This window comes from Felis catus, chromosome A1 (genome assembly GCF_018350175.1).
Source record: "Felis catus isolate Fca126 chromosome A1, F.catus_Fca126_mat1.0, whole genome shotgun sequence".
In the NCBI taxonomy this organism is placed as follows: domain Eukaryota; kingdom Metazoa; phylum Chordata; class Mammalia; order Carnivora; family Felidae; genus Felis; species Felis catus.
This window is the reverse complement of record NC_058368.1, coordinates 95,827,450-95,835,210: the sequence shown is the minus strand read 5'-3', so window position 1 is coordinate 95,835,210 and position 7,761 is coordinate 95,827,450.

Here is a 7,761-nt window from a genome sequence, read left to right as displayed (position 1 = left end):
AAGGCTACTATCATACGAGTTACCAAGGGGATTCATGAAGACTGTGTATATGGGTGTATGTCTGTACATATAGTTTCATACTTCAGTTGGTATGCAACACCAGAGTGCTCTTTTTGAAGAGTCACACGATCACAAATAGATATGGCAAAGCCACAGCCTTTAATGACTAGAGATGGAGCAAAAGCTTTAGAAATAATTGGGCTTTGAGGGGAAGGAGGGAGAAAGTGGTGATTTCTGTATTTGTATGTGCGGTTGACTCATTGGAATATTACCACAATTTTGAGACAGCTGATATGCCAAAGATAACATGGCTCCACAGAGCTTTTTATGAGATGACACAGTAATGAAATGGTTGCATCACGGCCAAAGGTTATTATCTAAGCAGCCGCTTCTTTACGAAGGCTGCATGATCTGTGGCCAAAGGGTTATGAAAGGAAAAGGAATATTTTTTTTTACTTGTGATAGTATTGGTTCGTTTTATCTAGAAATTAGTTTTTTGCCTTGTGTGCCTTTACTGTGCAGGTCTTTTGGAACCTTTGCCTAGAAATGGGTGAAGGAGCTCGACCAGGTGGCTGAAGTCTGAATACAGAGAGCTAAGCTCTACTTAGGGTTTACTTTTCATCCTGAATATTAGATCTAGATATCCTTCCTTTGGGCGACATAGCACTAGAGGCACCTGTGATTTAATAAATATACTGCATCCTCAAAGATACCACCCCATCATTTCAAAAATCTTTCCTCTGAGCCCTTCAGCTGTATCTTCAGGGGGCCCCTCCAGCATTCTATGTGGCTGGTTGCCTCTTAAAAGCTAATGGCCCACTTTCAACCTCCGTCAGTGTTAAGTAGGTCCTCTAGACAGAGGCTAGAGTCTATGAATCCATGCCTGTATGGATGAGGCCCACAAGCTATCAGACAGTGATGGTGGCCGAAGTTTTGCAGGCAGAAAAGACAATTCCAGAGTTGAAACAGTTATCTTTCTCTGTAAGGATGAGCAGCTGGCCCTTCTAGAATCCCCCAATGGGGTCAATTCTACTAAGTGTCCAGTTGGTCTACCCAAAAACTGGTGCCATCTTGGAGGTTCAGTGTTTGTTTTGTTTTGCATTATTGACAAACTGACATTCCAAGAAAGTAGGAACAGGAACAGCCTTTCTAAGGAAGAGAAAATGCTGTGTGGCCTTTCCATAGCTTCGATCTGTGCCACTACAGCCAAGATATTCATGTTCCCATCATGCCAATTATGGGGTAGGCAATGGCAAATTCCACATGATGTCAACTGGTTGAGTTATTCAATGTGCCTGCCAATAAAGTGAGATACGAAATTCTTCACATTTTGTGCCCCATCTATATGTCTATCCACATTCCATGCCTGCTTATCACTAATCTTCCGGTTCTTTATCTTCTAGGTTAGAAAGCCAGGAATACTAAATATTCTCACCTTCAGCCACCTCTCCTTTTACACAAAGTGTATAACCTAGTGCACTGCTCATAGCATTACTGCTGGGAGTATTTCTTGTCCCTCCATGGTCTTTCAAGATCACTCCTACATGTGGCTATAATGTAGATAATGTCCATCTTTGGCTTGCACAGAGGAACTCAGCTTAACTACCTATAAACTAATGTTAGACATTTCTAACATTGATCATACAGCATTTCCCACATGGCTGTAGTTGAAAGCAAGGTGAGGAGCACTCTTAGTAGGTGGCATGCAGATCTGGCCATGACCTCTGATCTTGCGGGGACTTAGCCTTCGATGTAAAAATCTCCATCTTACAATGGACCGATTGATATTGGACCCATCCAAAGTTTTAGCTTAGTGGGTCCAATGTAATGGAGATCATAGTAAAAAGTTATAGATGCAGGCTCACTTTGTGCCCATGGTTAAGCATTTCATCTCCACCAGAGCTCAGTAAAGACAAGAGCTATTCCTGAAAGTGCATGTAATTATTCGCTTTGAATGGCATCTTCTTATCCCAGGATTCCAGGACCTGTATTGTGAGTGTCCTACTAATGCTTGCCACCAGAGACCCCACCATTTACACTTTTTTTAATGTTTACTTATTTTTGAGAGATAGAGAGAGAATAAGAGTAGGTATGAGTGGGGCGAGGGGCAGAGAGAGAGGGAGGGGGAGAGAGAGAGAATCCCAAGCAGGCTCTGCACTGACAGTGCAGAGCTTGACACAGGGCTTGATCTCACCAACCGTAAGATCATGACCTGAGCCAAAATCATGAATCGGACGCTTAACCGACAGAGCTACCTGGGAACCCCTGACCAATTACACCTTTAAGACCATAGTGCCTGGTGGATCACATACCTGAGTGGCCAGGAATGCTTCACCACAGGCTGGAATTACTGCAGTTCCCTTTCCTGATCCAGGCTCCACACAAGGCTGACAGCCTTCCAGATCACCTGCTATTAAGAGCTCTAGAGCCCAAAGAGGCATGCCAAGCATTACAAGGCTTTTGTTTGGGGTAGAGGGTTTAAGATGTAGCAATGTATCTTTTACTTTGGAGATGATGTCTAATTACACTCTTGAACAATGGACTGCTATCAATTTCACTACTTTGGATGTTCCTTGAATCTTCATAAAATTCATGTTTCATCCTTTGGGAGGGCATGTGTCTTAACAATGCTTCCAGCTCTCCAGTCATGTCTTGCTCGTTTTGTCCCATCAGAATGACATCACCAATGTGATAATGCATCTGTATAACTTTTGGTGGGATATACATGCAGTCCAGATATACTGAGATGATATTGTAACAAAGAGCAGGAGACCCAACATACTTCTGAGGTAAACTCATCAGTGAATACTGGTGTTTGTTTTATATCATTACAAATGGATACTGATCCCCTTGTAGCCGGAAAGGAAAAGAATGCATGTATTACATCTATGTTGACAAAGAATGTATCCAAGATACAATTAATATGCTCAACAGATAAGATCTATACTCTGAAAACTATAAGACACTGATGAAAGAAATTGCAGATGACACATATAAATGCAAAGATATATTACACTCAAGGTTTCAAAAAACACTGTTGACATGTCCATACTACCCAAAGCAATCTACAGATTCAATGTACTCCCTATCAAAATATCAATAGTATTTTTTAAAGAACTAGAATACATAATCCTAAAATTTGTATGGAACCACAAAGACCCTGAATAGCCAAAGAAATCTTCAAAAAGAACAAAGCAGAAGGTATTATAGTCCCAGATTTCAAACAACACTACAAAGCTATAGTAATTAAAACAGTATGGGGATGGTACTGGCACAAAAACAGACATATAGATCAACTGGAACTTAATAGAAAGCCTATGTGTTCATTTAATCTATGACGAAGGAAGCAAGAATATACAATGGAGAAAACAGACTCTTCAATAAATGGTCTTGGGAAAACTGGATACACACGTAAGAAAGAAACAAAGAAAAAAGAGAAAGAAAGAAAGAAAGAAAGAGAAACAAACAAACAAACAAACAAACAAACTGGACCACTTTTTAAAAACATACCCAAAAATAAATTAAGTGGATTAAGCCCCCCATTTAAGACCTGAAACCATAAAACTCCTAAAAGAAAACATCAGTAGTAATATCTTGGACATCGGTCTTAGCAATATTCTTCTAGATCTGTCTTCAAAGACAATGTAAGTGTCCATCCACAGATGAATGGATTGGGAACATGTGGTGTATACATTCACTATTACCCAGCCATAAAAAAAGAATGAGGCCTTGCCTTTTGTGACAACATCCATGTTGTAACACCTACGTGAGGTATTGTGCTAATGATTATACGTGGCATCTCAAAAACAAAACAAATACAAACAGATTCATAAACACAGAGAACAAACTGATGCTTGCCAGAGAAGAGTGATATGGGGGATAAGAGAAATAAGTAAAGGGGATTAAGACACACAAACTTCCAATTATAAAAATAAATGAGCCACGGGGATGAAAAGTACAGCAGAGAGAACACAGTCCGTCATAGTGTCATAAATTCATATGATGACAGATGGTAACTACATTTACGACTGTGAGCATTTCATAATGTACACAGTTGTGGAATCATTACATTGTACACCTGAAACAAATACATTATTATATATCAACTGTACTTCGACTTAAAAAAAAAAAAAAAGAAACACAAGATTTGATCCAGAAGTTCTTTTAATGTCTGCTACTCAAGTAGCATCTGATTGTAGCAGTCATCTACAATCACTCTCCAGAGTACAGCAGATTCCAAAGCTGTCAGACTGCCTAATTAAACAGACATGTGATACGGACCACTGCTCTACAGTGTTTAGGTCTTTAGCTGTGGCATTAATCTCTGCCATCCCCTCTCGGATTTCATACTGTTTTCTGCTTACTCTATCATCCAGGGAAGATAGTTGGAGAGGTTTCCAGTTGGCCATCCTCATAATAATAGCTGCGCTTCCACAGACTAGAGGCAGAATTGTTGATCTCAATGCCAGAGCCATCACTTTTAATTATGCACTTAGGGATTACAGAAATGACCACTGGATGATGCATCTGTAGACCCAGGGTAGTCACAGTGAGCCAGATCTCCATGTATCATCTGGCTCCTTGATGCCTCTGCTCTAACAGGAGGGCTGTGGTGATGGTTGGTTCTGTAGGTACCACTGCCTACTCAGAATCTATGTCCAAAAGTCCTAGAAATGTCTGTATTTAGGTGCCCTGTCCTCCATGGTGTATTCACATGAGTAAATGATTATAGATCTCTTTGAAAAAAATTGAGGAGGTCATTACAGAATATACTTACTATGATGTTGGCAAAGTTCTCCCTCCTTAAAGACTTCTCAAGGTAGAGGCTCCTGGGTGGCACAGTCAGTTGAGTATTCAACTGGTGATTTAGGCTCAGGTTAGGACGTCACACCTCGTGAGTTCAGGCCCTGCGTCGGGCTCTACCCTGACTGCACGTAGCCTGCTTGGGATTCTCTCTTTTCCTCTCTCTCTCTGCCCCTCCCCCACTTGTGCGCGCGCTCCCTCTCTCTCTCTCTCTCTCTCTCTCTCTCTCAAATTAATTAAATAAACATGAAAAAATATGTAAGAGTTCTCAGGGTACATACTGTTTCACATCTAATAACTTAAGCAATGGATTCTGACTTTTGATTGAGGTGACCACTCTCCAACTTTTGCTCCTCAATTCACGCCTCCTTTTAACATTGTATCGCTTAAGCAGAACTTCAGACACCATGCTCTTTAAGATATTATTATCTATTAACCATTTGACAATACCTGACTGGTCACGTTCCCTTGACCTGCCCTCCTATTCTTACAGTCCTATATTAATTGTGGACTCATCACTTCAAGAAGTTAAACACTGCTGCCTGGCCATTCTTACTTCAAGGCCACATCAATCCATGAATAATAATAAGCCTACTTCTGTGACTACATCTTTTACTATCAGCCTTAACAAACAGGGCATTCCCACAGACCCATCCAACTTCTTAGGGATGGCCGTACCCTTCACACAACACATTTCTAGCAGCCTTGGTGAATCTTGTGTTCTCTGGGTCCCGTTATAGAAGGAACATCATGATACTCTGGCCTTACATACTATAACCATTCCAGTGTGCCCACTTTTCTTCTTATTCCTTCCTTTTCTAGGGCAACTCAGTTATTTCCACTTCATCAGCAGTGAGACACTGCTGATTCCAGGCTGCTAAGAGCCAATCCACTGTTCTGTTTGCCCCCTCCCCCGGGATTCTTGCTGGGACATTAAATCCAGAGTCCCAGGACAGTGGTCCCAAACTAAAAGTTCTTGTTCATGCAGAATTACATCCCTGCCCCTTGATCAACCATATTCAAAACCTAACCCCGGTTGTATTCTCCAGGTGCCAGCAGGCATGTGCCAACTACTCCTTGCGATTTTTTAGGTATATAAAGACTCCTTCCTCCCTTATAAAGCTCAGCCGATCCCCAGCAAGGTTTTGTTTCAATGTAACCTTAAATATCATCATCAGAACCAGGAGAGAAGGTGGAGGCAGTTCCTGAGGCGCGGGGGGGTGGGGGGTGTTTATTGCTTTATGGGGAAACAGATTTCTGTAAACTTGATTACTCAAATGTGTTATTATACCTGCCGCAGCATTCGCCTCCACTGTGACATTTTCCTGGGTCATTATTGGAAAATCCTTATTAACTGAACTATGCCATCTACCCATGCCCCATCACACATGCAGGTTGACACCCTCTTCACCTGCCAGGTGGTAAGTGAGCCCATCCTACATTCCCACCCGATTATCTGTTTCCTCAGGCCACTTGGTAATACTTATGTTAATCTACATGAAGCAAAATGGCCAGGAAGGTGGAGAGAGCCACAGAGCATGATGTGTGACTAAGTCAAGAAGAGGAGAGAAAAGTTTGGGTAAAAGAGACTTAGAGTGGTGAGTAGTCTAAGTAATATCTGGTAAGACCATTCAGGACCAAAGTCAGCTGCCAATAGGCTCCCATGTAACTCATGAATGGGCCTGTCTTTGCAGTCCTGCCACGCTCAATCCCTCTCTGGCCACACCCCATGGGAAACATGCCCTTGACCAGAATGTGAAGGTGGATTTCACAGTATAGCACCTGGGTTCAGCCAGCTTTAGGAGTGTGCAGACCTATGGCGGTGTCCCACAGGGAACTGCTCTTGTGTAAGTGCTCTGCTACTGTAGTGAAGTTCTTTTTTTAATTCTTTTTATTATTTTTGTGTTTTAAAGAGAGATAAAGAAAGTGAGGGAGAGGGGCAGAGAGAGAGAGAGACAGGGAGACAGAGAGAGAGAGAGAGAGAGAGAGAGATTGAGGATCCAAGCTGAGCATGGAGTCCAATGGGGGGTTCAATCCCACAACCCCAGAATCACCACCTGAGCTGAAATCAAGAGTTGGATGCTCAACCCACTGAGCCATCCAGGGGACCCACTGTGCCCCACTCTACTGAAATTCTTAAATTTATCTTTAAACTTGTGTTCTGTAAGGATAATGGGGCATGCTAATAGACGAAGCACACCTAATATTCGCGTCAGCCACTCCTTGCGGCCCTGTTCGCGTACAGAGCTCGAGATGTCCCAGCAGCACAGGATTCTGGGAGACCCATAAGGCACAGGCATTCAAGCAAAACTCAAAACCAGTCCAAGGTGAATGTGTTAGGTCTATGACTCGGTAAGCAGGGTTGCTGACAGAGGCCAAGAGGTCGTAAACCAGAACTGGCTTCAAATCAGAGAGAAGGCAGTGTGCTCCAAGAGACGTGAACGATCACAAAACCACAACATAGTTACTTTACTATTCTGTATTACATAATCCCTGATGCTGAAAATGACCTAGAAAGAAAGGAAAAGACAGAGCCATCCATAGTTTGTTCTCCTCTCACTCTTTCCTTACTCATTAGTAAGCTGAAGGTAGAGAATGTTGGTAAAATGTATCAAGAAGTGACAGAAAAACATCTGAGTTACTTTGTGAAGTTTTCATTTCACTGGGAAGACAAAATCCATATGCATGTACAATCTACGAAACAGAATTGTGTAATTCAGGGATCCTCCACATAAGTTAGACGCTCATATGTTTGCACCAAAAACTGGCATTCCACAACATAAAGAACGGTAAGATTCAAGCCAGTAATTTAAAATTTTACATATTCCTTTACTTAGGACAACATTAAGTATCAAATTCAAAAAAAGAATCATGAACAGTCGAGAAAGATTCAAGAACACAAATGTCTATTTCAGCACCCTTCTTGATACCTTTTTTTCTCGCCTTTGGAACCAGGGG